At 45.0% G+C, this 26,702-nt stretch overlaps 1 protein-coding gene across 1 annotated transcript in view; it reads left to right on the plus strand.

Moving 5' to 3' along the window:
- Nucleotides 1-26,702, plus strand: part of PDE1C (phosphodiesterase 1C) — a 537,043-nt gene that overhangs the window by 147,166 nt on the left and 363,175 nt on the right. The gene's annotated exons all lie outside the window — the stretch shown is intronic.

Consider the following 26,702-nt stretch of genomic DNA (forward strand, 5'->3'; position numbering starts at 1 on the left):
AGAGGAGAAAGAAGGGAGAGGGACAAAAGCAACCAATTTTTCTAAAAGACCATATTCTTAAATAATTTTTCTAGGGTTGGCAGTTCAAATCCAACACTTGTTCCTAGAGATAAAGATGAGGCCGTCTGCTCCCAGAAAGATGTACGGTCTCGAAAACATGGTAGCTATCAGTTTCAACTCGTTAATAGAGGGTGCGTTTTCTTATTTTGGAACACATGAAACAGCATCACTGGCATCACCAGCAACTGCCAGCGAATCCCCTTTGTGCTTTAGTGACTTCTTCTTCCCATTGGAGAGCCTGTGGTCTCTCTTCCAATTTATGGTCTGCATTCTGTTTCAGTGCTTTTGGACAGAGCTGCACAAGATGCTGATGAGCTAGCTGGTCCCACACCCGGTGGATTAAATCAGCGCACCTGTGCTGCACCTGGATGACTCTGTGTTTCCATCGCTCCACTGGCTAGTCTCACGGGCGTAGCCAGGGCTGAAAACGGTGGTTGTGCTTGCTCTCCTTGGTCCTTGTTGTCATTGCTCAGGTGCGTGTTGGTTCCACTGGACACCATCTTTTGTGCCTCATGACCATTACATCCCTCCTTGAGGACTGTTGCCAGACATGGCTTTGCTCCCTTCTCCTCAGGGTGCACGGCATTTATCTAGGATGACTGTTTGGAGTTTTGGAATAATCACGGAATGCTCCCCCACCCCCTGAGATGCCATATGTCCGTGTCATTTTAAATAACTAAAGTGCCACCAAATGTCCCTTCTGTGGCCTCTTTCCAGAAGCCACGTCAACAGAATGCAGGCACAAGGCACTTTTTCTTTGGGGAATGTGATGTGTGGCAGCTTCCGACAGCCTGCGAGGCACCGACTATTTTTACTTCCTCTCTCAGTGGCTGACATGTTTTCGCCACCCTCTGGGTAAAGTGACTTTGAGATATCACCTTGGTTTCTGAGTCAGCAGTCCTCCTCTCTTCCTTTTTAAGGTGAAAAATCGTCATTACAAAAATATAGTTAACTTGAAGGAAATTTGATAAATGGTAATATGAAAAGAAAAACAAAACCACCCAACCCCCCTACAAGGCCTGATCTCATTTAACACTCTTCCTGAAGTCTTTAGGACGTCATTGTTGTTCGGTGCTGTTGACGTGATTCTGACTCTTGGCCATCCTCTGGACGACAGGACGAAACACTGCCTGGTCCTATGCCATCCTCACAACTGTTGCCGTGTTTGAGCCACTGTTGCACGCACTGTATCAATCCATCTCCTCGAGGGTCCACCTCACAGCTGTGCTTTGAACCATGCCAACGAGGTCTTTTGCAGCAGATATGTCCCATCCATGTGAAACGATGCTTGGTTTGTTTACTGCTGCTTCCATGGAGGGTGGCTTCATTTTCTAGTGCTGCGATAACAGACATACTAGAGGCGGATGGCTTTTAAGAAGGAGAGATTTATTCTTTCACAGTTGAGGAAGCCACAAGTTTGAATTCAGGCCATCAGCTTTGGGGTCTGGCTTCCTCCCTCTGCTGGCTGACTCTGGAGGTGGGTGCGCATCCCTGTTCAACGTCTGCTGCCTGGGGTCTTTGGAAGTCTCCATTTGACTTGGCATCTATCTCCTGGGTCTAGGAGCTTCCCAGCGCAAGGACTTTGAGTCCAAAGGACTGATTCTAGCTATTTCCTTGTCTCTTGTCAGGTAAAAAGTGGTTCAGGACACTGCCAGGGACGTTCCCTAAGAGTGCTGCACCCCACCCTGGTCCCCACACAGCTGAGTGGCCGATCACATCAGAGCGCATCCTAGGGGGCGGCTTCCTTCATTAAGTAACTGCCAAATGACATCTCTACAAAAGTGCACAACCACTAAGGATCATGGCCCCGCCCGATAGCACCTATTCTGGGAGATGCAATCGCACCCACGACAGGCATTCATTATTCATTATTGTTATTCAAGTAAAATAACGTCCTTCACAACTTCAGTCCCTTGGCCACTTCTCATGATGTCGTTTATTGATCTAGTTGTGAGGATCGTGCTTTCTTTAAGTTGAATTGTAATCCTTAGTCATCTGCAGTCTTTGATCTGCATCAGTACGTGCCTCAAGTCCTCTTCGTTTTCAGAAAGCAAGGTTGGGTCACCGATATATTTCATGTAGTTCAGCTCCTTCGATGATTTATTCAGCACGCAGCTTGAATCAGGACAGTGACAACATACACAACGGTGCACGCTGTGTCTGATCGAAAAGCACACAGCATTCTTTGTTCCGTTTGAACACCTTGGTCTTGGTCTGTGCCAAGTTCTGCAGAAATAAAATGAAGTGTTCTTTGGGGTTCCCAATCTTCTCAAGGTTACCCATAGTTTCCTAGGATCCACACAGCCAAAAGCTTTTGCCCAGTCAATGACACAAGCAGGCATCTTTCTGGGCTTCTCTGCTTTCAGCTAAGATCCTCCCGACACCAATAGTGAAAGCTCTCAGTTCATGTCCTCTTTTCAATTCGGTTTTAATTTCTCAGAGCTAGCTCCCTATAGAGATGCTGGGGCAACCATTTAAAAATCATCTTCAGGAAAATTTTACTTGCATGTGATACTAAGGATATTTTGGGGGGATCATTTCTGCCTTCTTTTGGGTTACCGTTCTTTGGAATGAGCATACATCTGGCTATCTTCCAGGTGATTGGCCAGGTAGTGATCGTCTAGATGTCACACCATACAGTGTGTGCTCCAGCGTTGCATTCAGTTATTGAACTTTCTCAATGGATCTCTGTCAGTTCCTTGGAGCTGCTTTTTCTGCCAATGGCTTCAGTGCAGCCTGCACTTCTTCCTGCCATACTGCCGGGTCTTGACCACATGCTTCCTTCTGGAACGATTGAACACCAACCCGTTCTTCTTGGTGTAGTGACTGTGTATTTGAAGACTTGACAGAGTTCATGGGAAAAGTCCGTTATCTTTTCATTTCCACATTAGTATTGTCGCACCTTTAAATTCTTCCAAGTTTTTCATTTTCTTAAAGGCATTCCATGAAACATTCCTCATGCGTCTACACGTTGCCATGTTTTCAAACGTAGGCTGGAAGTGGAAACCCTGGGTCACTGGGCATCTTGTGCTTGAAATGAGGTGAGCTGTAACAGAATGTCTGAGTAACTCCTTTCACTGGCTTCTTCCACCAGGCTCCATAGGCACTGCACTCTTAGACGGTGTCGGCTGGGGTTAATTTCTCATTCTCCCAGCTTTGAATGGTGCATTATTGCATTGCTTCTCAATTAGCTTGTCTTTTCACTAAAGCCGTCAGTGCTCCTGTGGCCACTTTTGGGGTATTTTGCTGACATACGGCATACAGGAATAATCTGTTTGCTTTTTGTTCAGTTCCTGGTAGATACCAATGCTGCCGCTCTTTTGCATAATAGCAGAGGAAGGCCCAAAACAATTAAGTGGCTTGCTCAAGGGCCTACACAACAGACCTAAGAATTAAGCCCGCCTCGTTTGGACTCCATAGTCTTTGTGTTCGCCGCTCACTCCACTAGTTGCCAAGCGCACAAAGAATGGAGTGATCAATTGTTCCTGGGGTGAAGAAATGATGGGTTCTGGCGGCACAGGGGATAAGTGGCTGGCTGTTGACCAAAACGTTGGCAGTTTGAGTCCATCAGCCACTCCAGGGGGAAGAGAGGGCCATCTGTCTCCAGGAAGACTAGAGCCTTGACTGGGAGTCAACTTAATGACAAGGTCTGGTTTGGGGGTGAGGAATTGGGGACAAAAGAGGAGAAAAACGTGTGCTGAGGAAAAACTTCATCAAGGTTTTGTTTCCCAAGAAACTTAGAATTTATTGAACAAATCAGAGATGCAAAACAATAATTACTGTCTGATAAAATAGCACTTAGTTACAGTTGTTAAAATATTATTTATATAATTAGGTATTGTTATCAATTAAAACGAAGGGTACCATGCAGTAAACAGAGAAGAGCATTCTTAAAATCATGTTTATTAGGTTATAGCTGAAATAGGGATAATGCACATATTTAAGCATTCAAATATATGATTTTGACATTTGTATATACACCTGGGGAGCCACTAATTGCTCATCTGCAAATTCAAATTGAAGCTGAAGAAAATGAAAACAAATTCACATGAATCAAAATATTACCTTGAGTATATCCCATCTGAATTTAGAGACTAACTCTAGGTTAGACTCATTGAACATAAATGACCAAAGGTCAGATGAATTGCGCAGTGACATCAAGGCACAATAAAGAAACCAAAAAGTCATTAAAAAGGCAAGAAAGAGAGAAAAGGTGACAGTGTGTTTCACATGAGGCTCTGGGACTTTCCCTGGCTCAGAGTTTTCCAAAGTGGTCGATGCCACCTCCCTGGGGGCACTGGAAGGCCCAGGGAGCCGCAAAAGCAGATGCCTATATTTTATCTTGGATGAAGGGCTAGAGAACAAATGTTTTTAATTGCCGGGGGTGCTGAGCAATTTTTTTCTTTTTCTGAAAAACTGGTAGTAAACCAACTAAGTTTGGGAACCTATGTCTTAGGGCATGGAGAAGCTAAAGCAAAAGGAAGAAATGATAGAGTGCTGAAGAGAAGACTTTAAAGGATGACTCAACGAAGACAAAGAAACGTATTAAGAAGTGTGGAGTCAGAAAATCAAAAGGGAAGCACACACCTGGCGCTTCTCAAATGGAAAGAACGGGGTGGGGGGGGGGAAGGACAAGCCTCAAATGAGTCTGTGGACAAAATGGTAGTCCTGATGCTGTGCAGTGGTTTACTCATTGTGCTGCCAATGGCAAGGTCAGGTGTTTGAATCCACCAGCTGCTCCCAAGATGACCAAGAACTGATGGCGCCCAGGGAAGGGAAGAAGCTCAAGCTGCATTGAAGGCACTAGTGAAAAACAAGGGTGTAGAAATGAACAGAACACCGACTTAGGTACTCTGACAGACAGATGTCCTGTTGGAGGCGCCCATTTGCCTCTGCCAAGAAATGAGGAAGAGAGCTCTATGGCCAACTGATGGGGATTCATGTTTGATATGGAAATGACTGGACAATATCTGTTGGGTTTGCAGCAACTATTACTTGATTTGAAGGAGGATTTCTTGCTTAGTAACTCATACTGATTTGTGGGCAAGAGTAGAAGCTGTCTTTCAGGGATTTTTACAGTTCTGGGTTCTTCAAGAATGAATGTAAATACTCATCTCTTTGGGGAGACATTCTTTACAATTCGTTACAGTTCCCAGGGAAGTATAATCGTTACGTTAACTTTATTTAGATATCATGTAGAATGCAAAAGGTTTCATTTACAAGGTCGGTATGAAAACAGTATAGGGGAAAATCAGAGTTGCTCTACTTAGCTCTCCGTGCGTTCACATCCACTGTGTTTCCAGAGTAAGGATGCAGATTGATCACTATGGTGTTCACGCCACATGATCCTCACATGTCTCCCACGAATCTCTGCATTCATCACTGAATAGCACCAGTCACTTGGCAGGTTCACCACCAAACCACATCCACCGCGCAATGGAAGTCAGACCTGGGAGTATGCTCAGACTATGCACCTTGTGTGAGAAGGCAGTTTGGAAAAGACGGCTTTTTAAAAATTAGAGGAATCGGGTCAAGCATAGCTATGGTACTGCCTTAGGGTTCATGCATTTTTAATAATCATCTTTTTGTGTGTGTGCACCTACTATTTGCCAGGCACTGTGAGGAGGCTTCAAAAGGTTCATGGTAGATTTCCATCATCTTTCAACGTTACATTTCCACCCAGTTTTTGAAGGCTCCTTGTATAAGGAGGTACTGGGCAAAGCCATGGAAACAAAACGGATGTGGTTTCTGTCCTTGGAGAAGTTCTACCTTCGGTATGTGGCAGGAGGGGCCCCTGGTGGTGCATGCAGGTTACATTTTCAGCTACTAACTGAAGTGTAAGCAGTTCAAGTCCACCCAGAGGCTCCTCAGAAGGACCTGACTACCCTCTTCTCAGAAGTTAGCCATTAAAAACCCTGCAAAAACCTCCAACCAAAAACACTGCCAGCGAATGGATTCCAACTCCCAGTACCCATAGAAGTCAGAGTAGAACTACTGTACCCCTGTGAGTTCCTAAGACTGTAACTCTTTAGGGAAGTGGAAAGCCTGATCTTTCTTCCACGGAGCAGCTGGTGGTTTTGAACTGTCGGCCTTGTGCTTAGCAGCTCAACATGCAACCCTCTACACCACCAGGGCTCCAAAGCCTGTATATAGCCCAGGTCTGCTCTGTCACACATGGAGATTGAAATGAGTTGGAATTGTCTCAAAGGCCCTCGTGCAAAGAAATCTACTGAAACCCACCACCTACTGCCATTGAGTCAATTCTGATTCGTGCTGACCCTATAGGATCGCATAGAGCTGCTCCTTTGTGTTTCAGAAACTGCAGATCTTTAAGAGAGCAGAAAGCCCCATCTTTCTCCTATGGAGCGGCTGGTAGATTGTGGCTAGCAGCTCAATGTGCCTGCTTCCTATGTAAGACCCGTGCGGAGCCTAGAGAAGTCGTGCGTTTTCGCCAACCCCCGCCTGGCTTACTGCAAGGACGTTTCCTATTATAAGCTCTTTCTCATGAAGGACTTCCTGTGGCGGACTCTCTTAGAACAGGCTGGACAGCATCTCCTAGAGCGATCTGGGCAGCGATCATCCAAGCGATCATTCCAGCAACCACACCCTGATGGGGCCCTGCGTGAGTGGCTGTGCTGGAAGGCAACCAGGGCTCGTTGGGAACATGAACAGTGACAGTGGGGTGTGTGCGTTGCTTGGCATCTGAGCTGCAGAGCTGTGTGACCATGGGAAAGTGACTTCCTGACCATTGAGCGATCCTGCCTGAAAAGCAGTTGTCACATTCTACCAAAGGGAGAGGATAGGCTCTTGACTCACCCTGTAATGTGGGCACTTTTCCCTTGCTTGAGGAAAAAGAGAGCCTAGCAGTATTTGCTTATTTGTTTGTTTCAAAAGTATGTAAGCCATGTCCAAAGTATGTAAGACTAAGTCTTGCCATTCTTGTTTCTAAAGAGCATTCTGGCCACACTTCTCCTAAGACAAATTTATTCTTTGGTAGCCCATGACACTTTCAATATTCTTCTCCAGGACCATAATTCAAGCACATCAATTCTTCTTCAGTCTTCCTTACTCAGGTCTAACTTTAACATGCATATGAGGCCATTGAAAGCACTGTGGTGTGGATCAGGCTCACCTTCGTCCCCAGAATAACACCCTTGCTTTTCAATACTCTAACGAGGTCTTGTGCAGAAGATTTACCTAATTCAGTGTGTCTTTGGAGCGCTTGACTCCTGCTTTGGTGAGCATCGGTGCACAGGGTCTCTTAGTTATGCTACTCATCTTATCTCTTGATGGAGTACATTGGAGAGGATCTTTTCCAGTCTGCTTTGTAATTGGGAAAGTGCAGTAAAATGTAAGGTACTCTTTTGAAAGCTTATTAGCAATAATACCACTTTTATAGTAATTAATACTAATACATAATTACCACCACATGGAAACATGACTAATTCTATCCAAGTCAGCCATTGTTATTGATATTATTGTTGTATTATATTTAAAAAATCATTTTATTGGGGGCTCATCCAACTCTCATCACAATCCATACATGTTGTATTATCCTTTAAGGTACAGCTAATGAGCAGCTCTGAAGAAATACCCTTTTGAAGCTGAAAGGAAGAAATCTCCCCAGGCAGGACTCCCCGTCTTCCCTTCATTGCTTACTGTTTTTCCCAGCCTGTGCGTTAAACCTAAGGACCCCTGGCGGCAAAGTGCATTACTCATTGGGCTGCTAACCTCGAGGTCATCAGTTCAAACTCATCAGCCAGTCTTCCTGAGAAAGATGAGAATTCTGCTCCCATAAAGGTTTACATGCATGAAATTCAAAGGTGGAAGCTCTACTGTGTCCTGCAGGATCACGATGCGTCCGAACTCACTCAAGAGCTGTGAGTTTTTGTATTTGGTAGGTGATTCCCTGGGTTATGGAAATAGTTAAGTGCTTGGGTGCTGGCTGTACGGTTGGGTGCTGGCTGTACGGTTGGGTGCTGGCTGTACGGTTGGGTGCTGACTGTATGATTGGGTGCTGATTGTACGGTTGGGTGCTCTGAGTGCTCCTAGGAGTGTTTTGAAGGAAAGACCTGACAGTCCGCTTCCCCAACATCGATCGCTGTGAATCCTACGGTCCACAGTTCTACTCCCATACCCACAGAGTCACCTTAAGATGGAGACTACTTGGGGGCAACTGGTGCTCAAATGGGATGGCTGGGGTACAATTGGAGGAGTTAATGGGAGGAGCAGATGAGAATGGATCGTTTGCAAACTATCAGCTAAACCTGAAATAAACCTCTGATCCACCAAATAGGTCGTTCTTACCTGGGCAGTACCTGTGTAATCTGGTCCCCCTTTCCTGTTCTCTCTCACTTCTTGGATCCTCACCATGCACTATTACAGCCTCCCCACTGGTCACTGTACCTTAAGAATCCCTTCAAGAAATCCACCTATGTTACCTTCATGACGGTGTTGTTCCCCCACCAGCTGAGACACTGGGAGACAGTGTTGAATAAAAAGCAATTTGTTGCTGCTAATAATTAGAGAGAATAATTTATTCCCTTTTTGTTTTACTCTTGAAAAACCGATTGGCACAGGCCCACTGTCTGACTGCTTTCTATTGCAGCAGAGAGGAAGGTTGGCATTAGAGCGTGCATGGAAAAATCCCACCCAGCCCCTGTGCATGTGCCCCCCTCGGGTGCTATTCTGCACTGGTGTGGCCAGAGAAAAGGGGTTGAGAACCCAAGGCTGCAGAATAAACTGCGTGCTCCTTTCCTTGCCGAGAAAGCTCCTCAGTCATTTGGGCTTGATTTCATTTTAAGCCTTACCTCTTCCATGTCACCATTCAGACCCCCTTTCCCAGTCAATACCAGAATTAAAGAAGAAAAATCTCCCCCAAACCCAACTAGTCCGACTTGTGGCAATTGCATGGTGTGTCCCAGTAGAACTGTGGTCCACAGGGGTTCCAATGGCTGACTTTCTTTGGAAGAAGTCAAGCTGTTCTTGAGTACCTCTGGGTGGCATGGACTGCCAGCCTTTGGGTTCGCAGGCCAACACACGAACCATTTATATCATCTAGGTATTCCTCACACCAGAGGGCTTTATGAAGGTAAGTCAAATAGTCTTGTTTCGGGGTGCCAGTTCATGCAGGCATGGATTTATCTGAAACTGATGTGACGAAACATGTCTGTCATCGGTGGATGACGGCAGACAAATTCTCTCAGCGAAGCACTTGACTGACTCTCATTCACAACCAAACCCCACGCCTACTACTCATGGGGTTTCCAAGCTGGTAAATCTTGATGGGAACAGACAGCCTCATCTTTCTCCCTTGGGATGCTGGCCCGACAGTTATCAGCCCACCCCCTTCCCCACATTGCCATCAGAAAGTGTTTTTGTCTCGTTAGACTGAGTATTTTCAAAAAGACAACAAAAGGTCTGGTCAAGACGATGACTTCGGAGGGGAATCTGCAGGGCCAGTTAAATTCCAGACAGAAAGGTCAGCTCAGAAGGTCATGTCTGATTGTGTTTTGGCATCCTGGAGGGGTAATCTGGGTAGATTTTCTTGAAGGACACAGAGGATCATGGGGGCTTACCAGAAAGGAGTTTTAAGAAATTGGAAAACAGCATGAGTGGGACAAAAGGCCAGGAAAGTTGCACTGAGGAATTTTTCCCATTACAACAGTGAAGCTACTCATTCTTCAAGGGTCACAAGGATGGTCCTGTGAGAATTTCTCAGGGAAACTTTATCCAACCCACTTGACAGCCCTGGTCTTGCCTCTTCAGAATTCTTTGTATCCCCAAAGCTCAAAGGACATTGAAAATGGACACAATTAGACTTCTTGTGAAATGCCCAACTGTCATTTTCTGTGGTTCCAATGGAAGAGCCCAGAATTCTTTGGTGAAAGGTTAGAGAGATAGCAACATCACTTCCAGGAGTATTTAGACTTAACTGGAGGATCTATTATGAAACAATAGTTTCATATTTGGATATTTATTGTTTAGTAAAGGTTCTTGGAATTGGTTGCAATACTTTTTGACTTGTCCTCATGCATATTTCCCACTCATGGGTGTATCTGCTGTGACTTCCATATAAAGGTGTAGAACTTGGGTTGATAGGAATGGTCAGGTAAGTAGCACGCTGTTCCCACCAAGATTGTCAAGCTAGTAGGGTCGACACCTGGAGCTGCCTGGCGTCATACTACTGCCCTGGGACAAGGCTGCCTGGATATGAAGCCAACACAGAAGAGAGTCCGGTTCAGAGAGAGATAGAGGCCAGGTATTGGTGTATCAGTTGAGCCCCTGAATCTACTTGAAGCTAGATAGAGTTGGATTTCTTGGTTTAATTAATTAATCTACTCTCTCTCTGTCAGCCTCCCTCTTTCAAGGCAGTTTGAGTTTCATTTGTGTCTGGCTCAAACCCATCGTCGTGATGGATAAGCCAGACGTTGCCCCTCCCCTCAATCATGGCAGGCCTTCATGTTCTGCTTCTGAGCTCCTGACTCTTCTCAGTTCAGCACTGTTGTGGTTACCTGTCTGGGCCACGGCCACGGAACCCCACTGTTTACCATACTACCTGGCCAGAACACATCTTCTCTTTGTGTCCCTGTAGCCCAGGCTCACACACCACATTTTGTTGTTGGCTTTTAAAAAACATATACATGGGTATTTCTAGTTCCTTACTTATGAAATTCTGAGTTCTAGACATATTTCTTTCTTTTTAAAAAATTATTTTATTGGGGGCTCATACAGCTCATCACAAGCTCATCCATCCATTGTGTCAAGCACATTTGTACATTTGTTGCCACCATTCTCAAAACATATGCTATCTACTAGAGCCCTTGGTATCAGCTCCTAATTTTTCCCCCTTCCTTCCCACTCCACGTTCCCTCATGAACCCTTGATAATTTATAAATTATTATTATTTTGTCATATCTTACCCACTCCCTTCACCCACTTTTCTGTTGTCCAGGGAGGAGGTTATATGTAGATCCTTATAACCAGTTCCTCCTTTCCACCCCACCTTCCCGGTATTGCCACTCTCACCACTGGTCCTGAAGGGATCATCTGTCCTGGATCCCCTGTGTTTCCAGTTCCTACTGTACCAGTGTACATCCTCTGGTCTAGCCAGATTTGTAAGGTAGAATTGGGATCAGGATAGTGGGGGAGGAGGAAGCATTAAAGGACTAGAGGAAAGGTTGTATGTTTCATTGGTGCTATACCGCATCCTGACTGGCTCATCTCCTCCTCCCTGTGACCCTTCTGTAAGGGGATGTCCAATTGCCTACAGATGGGCTTTGGGTCTCCACTCTGCAATCCCCCTCATTCACAATGATATGTATGATTTTTCTTTCTTTGATGCCTAATAACTGATCCCCTCGACACATCGTGATCACACAGGATGGTGTGCTTCTTCCATGTGGGCTTTGTTGCTTCTGAACTAGAGGGCCACTTGTTTATCTTCAAGTCTTTAAGACCCCAGATGCTATATCTTTTGATAGCCGGGCTCCATCAGCTTTCTTCACCACATTTACTTATGCACCTGCTTTGTCTTCAGCGATCGTAGACACTCATTTCAATGCAGAAACCTAGCATTTTGTACAGCTTCTATGAACAGACAATAATTAGGAGGGAGCTTCAAAAATTTTGTGGGAAAACCTCCATTACATTTCTTCCACAGATTTTTTGAAGGCCCTTGTATTTGTTGAGGTGTGAACCCTGATGGCCTAGTGATTACACACTGGGTTGCCAACCTCAAGGTCAGCAGCTTGAAACCACCAGCCTCTCCCAGGGAGAGAGATGAGGCTTTGTACTCCCTTAAAGAGTTACAGTCTCAGAAACTCACAGGGACATTTCCGCCTTGTTTCCTAGGGTCACTGTGAGTCGGCATCAACTGGACGGCAGTGAGTTTTGGGTTTTGTGTTGGTTGAGCTGAACTTGGCAGATGGAGAGAAATAACGCGTCAGGAGAACAAAAAGAAAGGATAGAGAAAGTGTGCATTCTGCCCTTAAGGCTGGGCATCTAGGACTTGGGCTGGGCCCAAAGAGGATGGGATCATTTGCAGAGTAACCAGTTAAGCCTGTTTGTATGTGACAGCTGCGAAATGCCCGGTAGTGCCCAGAGAGGAGAAATGTCATACAGCCTAGGGGAGTGGCCGGAGGAGAGGTGCAAAGGATGCACTGCACTTCCCGCCTCCCTAAGCCATGTGGAGGAAGTCACCATCCGGCACACGGGCAGCGGAATAACCCCACCAGCACAGGGGATGGTGCCTCCTGAGTGTCTCTGGAGACCATGCCCTCCTTTCTCTTCCCTGGTTCAAGCCATCACCACTGGTCCGCTGGGGTAGCCTTCCACAGGGTGTCCTGCCTGCCTCTCTGGCACTCCATTCATCCTTTATACCTGGTCAGACATATCCTGAGCGCCTTCTCTGCTCCCGGCACGTGCTTGCCTCTGAACCGTAAGTATCTAAGGCATTCCTTTAAGGAATGACTTAGGACTTGATGGGGTATGACCCAAGCCCGACTGGTGTAGTGGGTTATGCGTTGGGCTACTTAATGTAAGTTCAGCGGTTTGAAACCACCTGCTGGTCTGCTGGAGAAAGAGGAGACTTTCTACTCTCATAGAGAGTGACTGTATCAGAAATCCACAGGGGTGCTGCTGCCCTGCCTCATAGGGTCACTCTGGGTTGGAATCGACTCAATAGCAGTGAATTTGTTTGTTTTGTATGGCCCGGCAGTCCCTGGGTGGTGCAAATATGACTGAGTACTGAAAGGGTAGAGGACTTAGCTAACCCAGAGGTACCTCAGAAGAAAGGCCTGGCCATCTCCTCCCCAAATCAACAATGAAAACCCTGTGGGGCTCTATTCAGACATACACAGGGTTGCATGAGCTGGAGCTGATACAAAGGCTACTGGTTTTATGCTATGACCTCAACTCCATTCAAACCCTCATTTTCCAGTCTCCCTATTCCTCCTTGTTGTGTCCATCAAAGTGAATCACCCACATTCCTCCTGCTGTTTCCTAGCAGGTAGTTCCTTTCTTGAGGTGTTTTCACTCACAATAGAACATTCCCAAGTCTGTAAGAGGCCAGAGACTCATGCTGCCTGCCACGTGAAACTCCTGTGAGTCGAACTGATTTCTCTCTCTCTGAACTGCCCTGAAGTGTGTTAGTATGTAGTTCTATCTGTCTGTATTAAGAGAAGCTAGCTACTATAATAGGTAATCATGATAAGTGGAACAAAGGTTGAAGGTGTCAAGGATTTTGTCTTCCTTGGCTCCACAATCAATGCTCATGGAAGGAACAATGAAGAGATGAAAAGATGTGCTGTACTAGGTAAATCTGCTGCACAAGACCTTTTAGAACAGCTAAATGTTCTCTTTAGAATATTTAAATATACTTTGAGGATTAATGTACGCCTGACCCAAGCTATAGTATTTTAATTTGCTTCTTATGCACGTGAACATTGGAAATTGAGTAAAGAAGATGGAAGAAGAGTCGATGCATTTGAATTGTGGGGCTGGAGAAGATTATTGAGAGTATCAGGATGACTCTGTCTTGGGAGAATATGGCCAGAGTGCTCCTTAGAGGCTAGGATGGTGAGACTTCCTCTTACGTACTTCAGATATGTTGTCAGGAGAGGCCAGTCCCAGGAGAAGGGCATCCCGTCTGGTAAGGTAGGCAGCACAGAAGGGGAAGGCCCTCGGGGAGATGGATTGATGCTCTGGCTGCAGCAGTGGACTCAGCATGGGGATGGGGTCTAGCAGTGTTTTCTTCTTTTCTGCATAAAGTCGCTGTGGGTTGGAACCCACACAATGGTACACAACAACAACAGCTGCTGTAACGAACAGCTCCACATTTCAGGGGCTTAACACATTTTCTTTCCTTTCACTCACCCCACTATCTGATGCAACCTGAGCATCTGTCCGTGCTGCCCACCTCCAGGCAGGGAGGCAGGAAGCTGGCACCTTCCATAATGTGTCTCTACCACGTCAGATGCCTTCGTTTCCAATCATATGTCTACACAGAGAGAAACAAGTGGCAGGAGATAGAGAAATGGTCGTTAGCGTGCGCTGCCTTAGTGGCCGGTCTAGGAAGTGGAGTAGGTCCTTTCTACCTACATTCCACGGGTCCGCAGGGAGTTCTGTGGGTCTGCTCTAGAAGCAAGCATGGCTGGGAAACAGCATTTTCCTGTGGGGTTGGAGGAAGAGACGCGATTGGTGAGCATCTGGCCAGTCCCCTCCACACCCCCCCCCCCCAACCATCCCGTTTTAATTTTGCTTCCTTGTTCCTCAGCAGGGCCCTCATCGCCTGAAGCCTGTTTTCCTCCTCATCTTCGCCTGGTGACTTTCTGCTTTATAATCTATATTTTCCCTGTCCATAATTTAATCTTTAGGTAACAGTCAATAAGTCTGGTCAACACTTATACAGGTGGGATTGACGTCCATTTCCTTGTGTAATTTGGAACATTCTTTCCCCCTCCTCTTTTTTGACCTCCTCTATTTGAACACTTTAAAAGTCCCTAAATAGACTTGCACCTCAAAGGTGGACATAAATCTTGGCCATAAAAGCCATCTTCCAACAACTAAATGAAGAGCCTTGCACATTTTTTGCCCGTAGGGAAAAGGCAGAGTCCGTCTGCAGGAGTCAGAACAAAGCAAGCAAATGAGCCTATTAGCATATAATCATTCTGTGAAGCAGCACACCTTGGAGTGGCTAATAACTGCAAAACGCTGCTTGATTCACTTTCTGTCTCCATTATTCATGAATGCCCATCCACCCCTGGGGCGGCCTTTCACCAGGAGCTCCAGCCTTTGTGGCTGCCCTGTTGCCTTACTGGAAGGAAGCCAGAAGAGGGCGCTTTTTGGAGTTGAAGCAGTTGCCCCCACTCCGTCCTCTAGTTGAACCAGGGTTCTCAACGTGAGGCCCGTTGAATAGCTGATGGACAGTGGATTTTCTGGCTCCAAAGCCTACTTTCTCAGCTTTTAAAATAAAAATTGAAATGAGTCGCAGCGTGAATTGTTTTCCGTCGAAAATCATACTTGGGTGAGATCATCTGGGCGGATCCCTTGTTTCTCTAAGTGTGAAAGTAATGCGGTCAAGTGCAAGAGCAGACAGTCTCTGGATGCTCTTTGGGGCACATACACTAGACCAGTGGTTCTCCCCCTTCCTAATGCTGGGTCCCTTAATACAGTCTCTCATGTTGTGGTGACCCCCCAACCAGAAAATTATTTTCTTTGCTACTGTTAGGAATTGGGTGACCCCTGTGAAAGGGTCGTTCGACTCCCTAGAGGGTCGTGACCCACAGGTTGAGCACCGCTGTTTTGGAGAGATGGGGAGCTGGAAGGGAAAGCACATTCATCACCTAGAATTTCAATCTGGACACCGCCAATTATTAGGAAGTGACCATTGCAACTTCTTCTCCCTGGAGCCTCAGGCACCTGAGTTCTGAGACAGAGTTCATGCATTTTCACCGCTAGAATCCACCAGGAGCCTTCTTAAAGTGTATAAGCTACTGACCATGAGTTCATTGGGCAGTATGGATTTCAATGAAACAATTTCTTCATTTTTTAATGGGAATACTCATTCGTACTTGCCGATCTCAACTTTCGGGTATTCTGGGTGTGATCCTCTCTGCGTTTATTTCTCCTGGTCTGCCAGCTATTGGCACTCTCGTCACCCAGGAAAGGAGGAAAGGAAAGTGGACTAAGTTTAAAGAGTGAAAAGTTACAACTTGTCAGTGTCTTGGGAAGTGTCTCAAATAAGGACAAGGGGTTTAGAAGACTTGTAGATTTAATTATTGGTATTAATAATAGTAATGCTTTGCCTTTGAATATCCCGCCTGAGCTTTCTATTCCATTTAATGGTTAACAAACATGCAGTGCAATAAATGTATTATACCCATTTTCAGATGTGACTGTAATTCCATGTGGTACATTAGTGTGAAGTCATTTAAAAGAAAATCTGACTTCATAACATTCTCATCAAACATACAGTCCTGTGTTTTGAAAGGATTACAACACTAGGATTTGAATACACAGTTCCTGATTCCGGGTGGGTTTTATGTGTTAGTTGCCATTGAGTCGGTTCTGACCCATAGCGACTCTATGCACATCAGAGTAAGACACAGCTTGGTCCTGCCCCACCCTCACAATTGTTCCTATGCCTGAGCCCATTGTTGTAGCCCCATGTATCAATCCATCTCCTTGAAGATCTTCATCTCTTTCGATGTCCCTCTACCAAACATGATGTCCTTCTCCAGGAACTGGTCTCTCCTGACAACATGTCCATCTGGAAGGCTGGAAGTTTGAAGCCACCTAGCTGCTCCGAGAGAGATAGAACCGCCAACCTGCTCACATAAAGATTTAGCAAAACCCAACCCAACACAAACAAAACAAGCAAACCCACAAAATCAAACCAAATCCATTGCTGCCAAGTCATTTCTGACTCATAGTGACCGTAGAGGACAGAAGAGAACTGTTTTAGGCTGTAATCTTCATGGGAGCAGATTGGTAGGTCTTGTCACTTGAGGAATGGCCGGTGGGTTTGAACCATGGACCTTCCAGTTAGTGACAGCGTGGCCAATCATTGTACTACCAGGACTCCTTAATTAACAAATATCTACATTAATCTTTCTTTAGAAGTTTTGATATACAAAACAAATAGATTCAGTTCATCAGTTTCATTGAAGGGCTTGAGGTTCCCCCCATTAAAAATTACGCTAAACTATAAAGTAGAATTTCCTTGATCAGTCAGAGTTGTAAACATAAACCTTTTTACTAGACAAAACCATTTCCATGTACAGACTGAGATGATGTCCGACAGAATTGGAGGGGAAGGGAGAGTACCGTGAACTGAATGGAGAGACCCGACCCTTTGCAGTCAAGTACCATCTTAGCATGTTTCCAGTGGGAAAGTGCCCTTTCAGTGGGTCTAAGGAAAGCCTGAGTCGCAGGTCAGGTGAATTGGACAATATATATCGAAGTGGAACATGATTATTGGGTATTTTCATTACTGAATCTGATGAGGAACCTTGATCACCTCACCATCTCCTTCTCCAGGGGACAGAAGAGCTACACCAGCTGGCAATGAGGTCATCCCTCTCCTGGTTGGCTATTCAGTTTTAGAGCCTTACGTGAACTGAGAGGAGTCTTGGTGGTCCAGTGGTGAAAGTGACAGCGAGCCCAGAGACCAGCAGAGGTCTGCTTCTGTAAAGGTTGACAGCCTTGGCCTTGAACGTCTTATGGGGCCATTTGACCCTGTCCTCTAGGGTCCCTATGAGTTGGCATCAACGTCAATGGCAGTGGGTTTGTTTGGGGTCTTAATTTTTTCCCCAGTAATTGAACTGTGGTTGCTAATCTGCTTTTTTTCCAGGCAGCCGCCACATTTCCCTTTAACAATGGTGACACTCAAGCAGAGCATGTGACAGGGATTAATTTTATTGTGTCTCCCAGAAAGTGGAGCGCAGGCTCTAAGGAATCTGCAGTTGCACAGCCCTTGATGAGACAGGTGACTGGGGTTTCTCCTCAAGGAGCTTGAAGATGGAAAGTACTGGGGCTTGGGGGATACACGTGTCTATTTTTAGACTGCTCTGATTGTTTGCTACACTTCTATGCTTGCAGCAAGAAATTTGGTTTCTGGACGCAAACATCCCTTCATAATATGAGGGTAAGTGAAAGAAAGTCGTGTTACTATAAGGTCCAGTTCATCCACGAATGAATTTACTCCAAACAAAATGTGCTAAAACCTGTCTCTGCAGTCAGTGGATGCCTGCAGACAAATGCTTTCAGGTATCGCTTGTTTTAGACTCGCGAGGGGGCCTCCGAAAAAGGCTCCCTCAACACAGTGGTTTCCGAGAGGATGTTCAGGGCCAGTTCAACTGAAGGTGGAGAGGTCCGCTTAGACATTTGTGTCTGGTTTTGTTTTGTATCTAAAGGGGTAAGCTGGATCGATATTCTCAGAGGACACAGGAGGTCACAGGGCCTTCGCAGGAAGGAGTTCTGAGACCAATGACAATGCCCTTGGTGAGAAAAAGGCGAAGAAAGTTGGGTGGATTCTGGGTTCCCTTCCACGTGATAGTATGTTTCCTCATTCTTCAACGATGCTGAGGGCTATCCCACGGGCATTCTGTGTGGAAACCTGACTCTGTGCCCCCTCCAGTCCTGCTCTGGCTGCTTTGTGTCCCCCACACTCAGAGAATGTTGGAAAGGAACACGATTAGGATCTCTTGAGGACGGCACAACTACCGTTTTGTTACGGTGGAGATAGAAGACCTCAGCATTCTTCTGGGAAAGGGCGAGGGAGAAGAAATCACCACCTTCAGAAGTGTACAGACCCTGACGTGTGGATGGATGCCAAGAAACAAGAGCATCCTGTTTTGCTGTATTTGTTTAATAAAGTTTTCTGTTATTCGATAGCAGATCTTGACTTACATTTTGTCTTAGGCTGGACTCTCTAGAAAAGCAAACTGTGTGTGTGTGCATGTGCATGTGTGTGCATGTTTGTGTGTGCATGTGTGTGCATGTGTGTGTCTGTTTCTAGAAAATGGCTCACACAGTTGCACAGTTGTAGAAGGGGGTAGTCCAAGGTTAGGGGTCAAATATGGGGCTGCAGACTTCTGATTTGTATAACTTCAGGGGCAGACACACCCAAGATTGACCAGAGGACACACCGATGATGACAGAGACAGATGAACCCAGGGACAGCAGGTCGGATGGTGGCTGCAGAGGTGAACAAATCTAAGGTTGGCATGCCAGATGGCAAGCTACTGAGGACTTCAGGATTGTCAGGCCATTGGGTCCAAGTCCAACAAAACCCGGGGTCCTTGTGCCAGATGCAGAATCCCGAACCAGCAAGAAGCAAACAGGCTTTTCCGGAGCAGCCACTGACATTAGAAACAGATCACATTCCTGAGGAAGTGTTCTTTCAGTTAATTGCATCAAGGCTGTGATCTGAGTAAAACCCACTCTCATAATATTCTTACAATTGGCTGTTCACAGCAGATTTAATTATGGAAGATATTACATTGTGTTAGGAGTGTTACTAGGTATTCATTGCCAAACTATGGCAAATCCTGGCCCAGCCAAGTGGACACAAAGCCTAACAACCACCCCTCACTCGTGCAGTGGTCAGCGTGATGGAGGGTCTTTTGACCAGACATTTACTTTGTGACAACACTGTTATTCTTATGTCCCCTCCTGGATTTCTAGATACAGGAGTAATTGAACGGTGGATCAACAGAACTCTGTGAGAAGGGATGAAATACATCAAGAATAGAGAATGCTCTATAAATAACATCGCCTGTGTCTAAATTGCTTCCTTTGCACCTATTAATGACTGCCAAATAAGCAGCACCAAACTACTTCCAATTAAATCTACATGTCTTGTCACACAAAGGCAACTTTAGGGAAAAAGAAAAAGAAACAGACATTTTTTGAGTCAGGACTGAGGACTCCTTCTGTTTAACTAGGATGCCACCTTTGTTTTACTGGAAGGGAAAAAATGAGCTTATTCTACCTCATCATGAATAATACTTCAGCAACTTTAGTCTTGTCATTGTTGGCACATTTCTTATTTGGACCCACTCTCTTTATGGCAACTCCAGAGCAGTTGTGTTCACAGAACACCCTGCACGGTGTAAAATCAGAACGGGCGTTTGTCAGGGTTGTATCTTCGTAGCGTGCTTGTCCAGTCTGCATGCTGAACAAATCGTCAGGGAAGCTGGATTCCATGAAGCGGAGTGTGGCATCAGGATTGGAGGGAGACCTGTGAGCAACCTTCGACATGGCACAACCTCGCTTGCTGAAAGCAAGGAGGGCTTGAAGCAGTTGCTGATGAAGGTCAAGGATCGCAGCCTTCAGTGTGGATTACAGGTCAGTGTAAAGAAGACCCATATCCTCACAACGGAACCAATAGGTAACATCATGCTAAGTGGAGAAAAGATTGAAGTTGTCGAGTTTTTAAAAAATCTTGCTTGGATCCACAATCAATGCTTATGGAAACAGCAGTCAATAGATCAAAAGATGTGTTGCACGGGGTAAATCTGATGCACAAGGTCTCTTTAGATTATTGAAAAACAAGGATGTTACTTTGAGGACTAATGTGTGCCTGGCTCAGCCCATGGTATTTTACATTGCCTCATATGCGTAGGAAAGTTGGACATTGGATAAGGAGGACCAATGAAGAATCAAAGCACTTGAAATGTGCTGCTGGAGGAGAATATTGAAAGTACCGTGGACTGCTAAAAAGACAAACTGATCTGTCTTGGAAGAAGTATGGCCAGAGTGCTCCTGAGAGGCCAGGGTGGTGAGATTTCATCTGATATATTTTGGACATGCCGCTGGGAGAGACCAAACCCTGGAAAAAGCCATCATGCTTGGTAAAGTGAATGGTGTAGCACAAAAGAGGAAGCCGTTCTGCAAGATGGATTGATGCAGTGGCTACAGCAACGGACTCAAACACAGAAACAAGTGTGAGGATGCATAGGACTGGGTGGTGCTTTGTTTTGTTCTGTTGGGAACAGTGTCCCATGGGTCATGGCTGACAGGGAGGCACCTACTAACAACAACAACAAGAAGAATTTTTAACAACAAGAATCCTTACATAAAATTAAATAGTTCAAGTGAGAACTAAAAACAGGCCATTTACAACGAATCCCTCCCTCCTTTTTTAATAATAAATCGTGGGCATCTGGAAATTCCTGGGAACAGGGTAAACAAAAAAGAGAGTAAACCAATTAGGCTAGGGAACTGGTATTGGGATAAGGCTGTCTGTGATTCACGGAGCATGTTCTTTAAGAGCCTCTTTCCTTAGGTGAGTTTTGGTCCCAGGTCTTTGTGTTTTGTCTCAACAGTTGTGCTGGATGGTGTTCCTTAAATGTGCCTGTCTTAGCTGTCCAGGGCTGCAATAACAGAAATACCACAAGTGTGTGACTTTGACAAGCACAAATGTGTTCTTCCACAGTTTTAGAGACCGGAAGTCTGAATTCATGGCACCAGCTTGAGCGGAAGGCTCTCTCTGTGTGCTGGCTCACTGTTTTGAGGGAGGTCCTGGTCTTCTTGCAGCATTTGGTGGGCAGTCATTTCTTGGAGCTCTCCAAGTGTCTTGGTGTCAATCGCCCCCACATGGAGAAGATTCCCAGGGCAGGTGCTGGGACCAGTGGACACACTCCACTCTTGGCTCGTCTCTCTTGGTTGTAGTGGGCTCCCTCCTTTCTGCTTCTTTCTTGGTCCTTCCATTCCTTAAACGTCTAAGGGGTTGCAGGTCACAGCTCAGGGAGATTCCCCTTACATTGGACCAGTGCTATGATTTGATTATGGGTGTTGCTCTCTAGCCTAATCCTTTGACACCTGACTACATCGTCACCGTATGGGAGATCATCACATAAATGCCACACTTCACCAGGACATAACTGCCAGACCACATGGTCCAGTCAACTTGACATGTGCTTTAGGGGAACAATTCAATCCATGACAGGACACTTTTGAGGATTGCTAAACTTCTTAAATATAAACTTTTAATTTTCACCAAATGTGGTAAATTTGGGCCAGGACTTTTTTTGGAATATTTTTTAATACTTTCACTTCTTTCTTTCACCTTCAGGGACTGTATCAGACTTTATGAAAATGTTCTACAGATTCCTAAGGTTCTTTATATATTTATTTTCTCAATCATTTTCTTCTCTTTTCCTCATATTATCTGATTTCTATTGATCTATTTGCAAATTCTTCAACTTTTTCATTTGTCTTCTTTCTGCTGTTATATGAACCCAGCACTTAAAAATTTTAGATACAGTATTCTTAAGTCTTAATGTTCATGTGAAGTTTTTTTCTATTTATCTATTGAGGTTTCCTGTCTTTCCATTAACTACAGCATAGTTCCCTTTAAGAGCTACTGTCAAGCCCTTATTTGGCTATTTCTATATCTAGTTCATTTTAGGGTTGTGTGTGTTAGTCTGCGTAGACTAGAGAAAAAAATCCATGGGCACACATGTGTGTAGAAGAAAGAAATTTATATACAAGAGCAATTGAACATTGAGAAAACATCCTAGCCCAGTCCAGATCAAGTCCATAAGTCCAATATTAGCCCCTATGTCTGATACCAATCCATAAAGTCCTCCTCAGACTCACGAAACACACACGATGATGCCGAATATGGAAGATCACAGGTCAATAGGTAGAAAGTCTGGATCCAGTAGCATTGGAAACATCTCAGTGCTGGCAGGGGCCTCTCTGTGGCTTTTCTGGCTTCCGAGGTCTGGTTGTGTCCATGTGCCTTGTCTTCTGCAATTTCTCCCAGGGAGTAGCAGAGAGAGAGAGAGAGAGAGAGAGAGAGAGAGATGTCTTCCGCCTCCAAAGAGGACGTACCAGAATTCTCAGGAGAAAGCCATGCCCACACAAAAGTTTCATTGGCTAGCTTCAGATTGACAGCCTAGACTCCACTCCTATACCCTTAATCCTTAAATTGACACCAGATTAGGTGCCTAACACAGGTTGGCAGGTGTGTATGTGTGTGTGTGTGTGTGTGTGTGTGTGTGTGTGTGTGTGCAGATATACATATACATGAACACACTAGGGGGTTATATGTATAACCAACTTGTATCTGCCCAATATATGTATTATATATATATGTGTACATATATTTACTTAAAAATTGGTTTATGCTGTTTGGAAACAGACTAAATTTCCATCACAGGGTGACTTGCAGAAGGTGATGTTGTAATCCTGAGGAAGAATCTCTGCTTCTTCGGGGGAACTGAAAAAAAAAAGTCCAGTTATTGAGGTAACCTCCATTAGAGTTCACCAGTTAGCCACATCTATAAAATAGCCTCACAGAAACACTTAGACGAGTGTTTGGTACAATAGCTGGGCACTAGAACTTAGCCCGAGAAGCCCTGGTGTTGGAGTGGATTACAAATTGGGCCGCTAGCCACAGGTCAATAGTTCTAACCCCCAGATGTTCCATGGGAGAAAGATGAGGCTTTTTCGTCCTGTAATAATTTCCAGTCTCAGGAACCTATCGAGGTCCTGTGTTGTCAGTGAGTCAGGCCTGCTGAAAACCAGTGCCATCCAGCCTTCAGCATGATGAATGCTTTAATGGGGACAGAGCTTGGGAGAACTTTCCCCTCCCTTTGTGGGTGAGTGGGAACGTTTCAGGGAATGTTTGGAAAAGGAGAGGGTGGAGTTGTAGCATTTGGAGGATGAGTTAAAGTCCCCCACACACCATGGGAAAGGACTGTCCTACTCGGCCTTACAGGGTCACCATGAATTGGAGTCGACTTGATGGAAGTGAGTTTGGTTTCGGTGGTTGATGCCTTAGCCAGATTGACACATGAAAGAAACCACACTCACATTGTTTCCTTTATTTTCTCCGGTTCTACTTCTGGTTTTTCCTCCTACTGCTGCTGTTGCTACTCCTACCAGGATGATTATTATTTGACTTTCTTTGTCTCTCTCCCTTAACTATACATTCCATGAACTGATGATCCACATTTGTCTTATGCATTGCTATGTCTCTGCTATTTAGAAACGCACCTGGCAATGCTAAATTGTCAGGCTCAGGAAGGAACAGACGTGAAGCCCTTTGGAAGAGGTCTGTGGTTTGGGTGAGGCCCGGAGGGGCTGAACGAGGTCAATAGCAGACAGGAGAAAAAGAAGCGAGGCCCAGCAGGGTACCTGATCATGCATGACGACATCAGGTCATTTTGGGATGCAATACAAGTAAATTATCCTAAGGCAGAGAGTGGATGAATTAGGCCCATTAGGCCTCATCGACTGTAATGAGGTGGCTTTATCAGGGATTCTAATAATTTATTCATGGGAATTCAAGGTCAATTGTGATAGCCAAGTGACCAGGCATTTACTTCCTTGTAGGCATCTAAAGATTTATATTTTTTCAATTCATCCATTTAACCAAGGAGCCAACCAAGCAAGTCACACTTGATGAGCATCTAGCATGAACCGAGACTGGGCCAAACCCTAGAGATGTCGAGGTGATTAGACACAGATCTTGTGTTGTCAGTGAGTCAGACATGCAAAACAGCCGTGCTGTCCAGCATGATGAATGCTTTAATAGGGGGCATATGCCTGGGATATTTTCCACTCACTTTGTTGGTGAGTTATAAAGTTTCAGGGAGCATTTTGAAAAGGAGAGAGTGGAGTTGTAACATTTGAAGGATGAGTAAAAGCTTCCCAAGAGACACCTAGGAAAAGGGCATGTGTGCTGATATATGTACAGACACTATTAAGAAAAATTCAGCACCCAAAGTGGAATGCAGAGACTTGCTTTCTATGGATTTATGCTGACTTCCACTTGAAGAGACGGAGAGCATGACGTAGGGATGGTACACAAAATGCCTGACAGGAGTTAGCCGTGAGAATGACCTTGATTGCCGTTTGTATCATGGGAACCAGGTAGAACATGATGCACTCTCTTGTCCTAGCTCAGCATATATAAAAACACAGAAAAGCACATTTTTGAGCTTCAAGCAACTCGCTCTGAGTTAGTGCACCTAGTGATGTCTCCTGGGAAGGTTCTGTGTAGTCACAGTGAATCTTTTCGTAAAAGTAGTTTTGCTCCAAACTCTTTTTTTTTTGTGATGGCTGATTTAAGAGAACAGGGTGTGGCTGTGAAATTTTGTTTCCTGCTTGGGAAAAATTCCATAGAAACTGTTGTGATGTTGAACACAGTTTATAAGGACGGCGCTATGGAAAAAACTCAAGTGTACGAGTAGTTTTCTCATTTCAAAAAAAGTGAAATGTCAATTGATGACAAACCTCATTCTGGAGGTCTGTCAACTTCCCGGACAGATGAAAATGTAGTCTAAATTCAGGCACTTATGCTTGAAGATAGACGATGGAACCACCTAAGAGATGGGGAAGTTATCTGAACTATCTTGGAACTTAGTTCAGTGAATTTTAATGGAAGACTTGGGAATGAGAAGGGTCACAGCATAATTTGTGCCTTGGGTTCTGACTGACCAGGAAAAAGAGTGTAGAGTGGAAATATGCCATTTGAAAGAACAGCTTAGAAGCGACCCAGACTTTTTTTCCCCAAGGTCATTACTGGTGACAAGACATGGTGCTATTCTTACGATCCTGAAACCAAACATCAATCAAGCCAATAGAAGACACTGTCAAGTGAAATCAAAGATCAGGTCAATGCTCATTTGTTTTTTGATGTGAGGGAGATAGTGCATTTGGAGCTTGTTCCAGCAGGTCAGACTGTTAATCAAGTTTTCTGCTTAGAGATTGTGTAACAGTGTGTGACAAAAAAAGGCCTCATTTGTGGCACATGGGGTGCTGACTTTTCTACCATGACAATGCACCTGCTCACATAGCCATCTCAGTGCTCCAGTTTTTGGCAAAGAATACAGCATGCCTGTGTTACCCCACTGCCCCATGCACTTTACTCACTTGATCTCGCTTCATGTGACTTATTTTTTGTTGTTTTTTTTTCTGCGTATGAAGAGGGACATGAAAGGATGACATAGAGGAGGTGAAGAAAAAATGAGGGGGGTGCTGTCAGCCATCCAAACAGAGGAGTTTGAAAAATGTTTCCAAGAATGGAATCACAGATTTGACAAAATATTAAGTTTATAGAGAGTATTTTGAAGGTGATAGGGTTGTTTTATTAAAAAATATGTATATATAGCTGGGGTGGGGGTTGGGGAGGATTCTGATGAAAATATAGCCCTGTTGGCGAAGTGGTTAAACACTTGGTAGCCAACCACAAGGTTAGCAGCTCTAACCCACCAGAAGCAATTGATGGTCTGAGTTCAGGGAGCGTGGAGGGCCTGGAACGTTAGGAGAGCAATTGATTGATCACAAGGAAATGGCTCACACAGTTGTGGAAGCTGTGAAATCCCAATGCCTTGGGTCAGTTGTCAGGCAGGTGCCCTCTCATGGTTCACATAGCTGCAGGGACCGACAAACCCAAGACTGGCAGGTGAAACAGCTCAGTTTCCTAGAACTGGACGTAAAAGGCTGAGAGCTGGATGCACAATGCAGAGCAAACAAAATGCTAGAGCGATTTTCCAGGACGCCCATCCACATTCAACACCTGCCACACCCCAAGGCAGGGCTGTAACTTGAATAAGGATAATGTGTACTACCCTAACTCCCTTACACCAGTCAGATCAGGACTGATCACCTCAGACCACATATGGGAGATGGCTGCATGATTACATAATTGGCATATGGCATCATTTCATAATTGCCAAACCAGAGAATCATGACCCAGCCAAGTGGACACACAACCGTAGCCATCATGGTCCAACTCTTGTCAATTTTGTATCTGTACACACCTCCTCAAAACACACATAGTTTATAAACAAAGGCAATTATAAAATCATAGGTATGTCTAACACGACCTAACGGACACACACCCCACCCCAAGTGCACTATCATTCTGTTCCCAGTTGGGAGAAAGGAAGTGAAAGGAGGGTATCAATTACAAGGGCCTTGCTTCTCTCCTTTGCACCAGACTAATGCACAGTGTGATGCTATTTCGCTATGTCACTATCTCTTGCATTAGTGGTTAGTCAATGAAGGGGGAAATGCAGAGGAGTGCGTCGTCTTGCTAGTAAGATTTTTGTGCATATGGAGAGGAGTTTATAACACAACATATAGGAAATAGACAGGGAAGTTACTCATGAGGCAGATAA

The sequence above is a fragment of the Tenrec ecaudatus genome, chromosome 9, assembly GCF_050624435.1.
Source record: "Tenrec ecaudatus isolate mTenEca1 chromosome 9, mTenEca1.hap1, whole genome shotgun sequence".
NCBI classification, from domain to species: domain Eukaryota; kingdom Metazoa; phylum Chordata; class Mammalia; order Afrosoricida; family Tenrecidae; genus Tenrec; species Tenrec ecaudatus.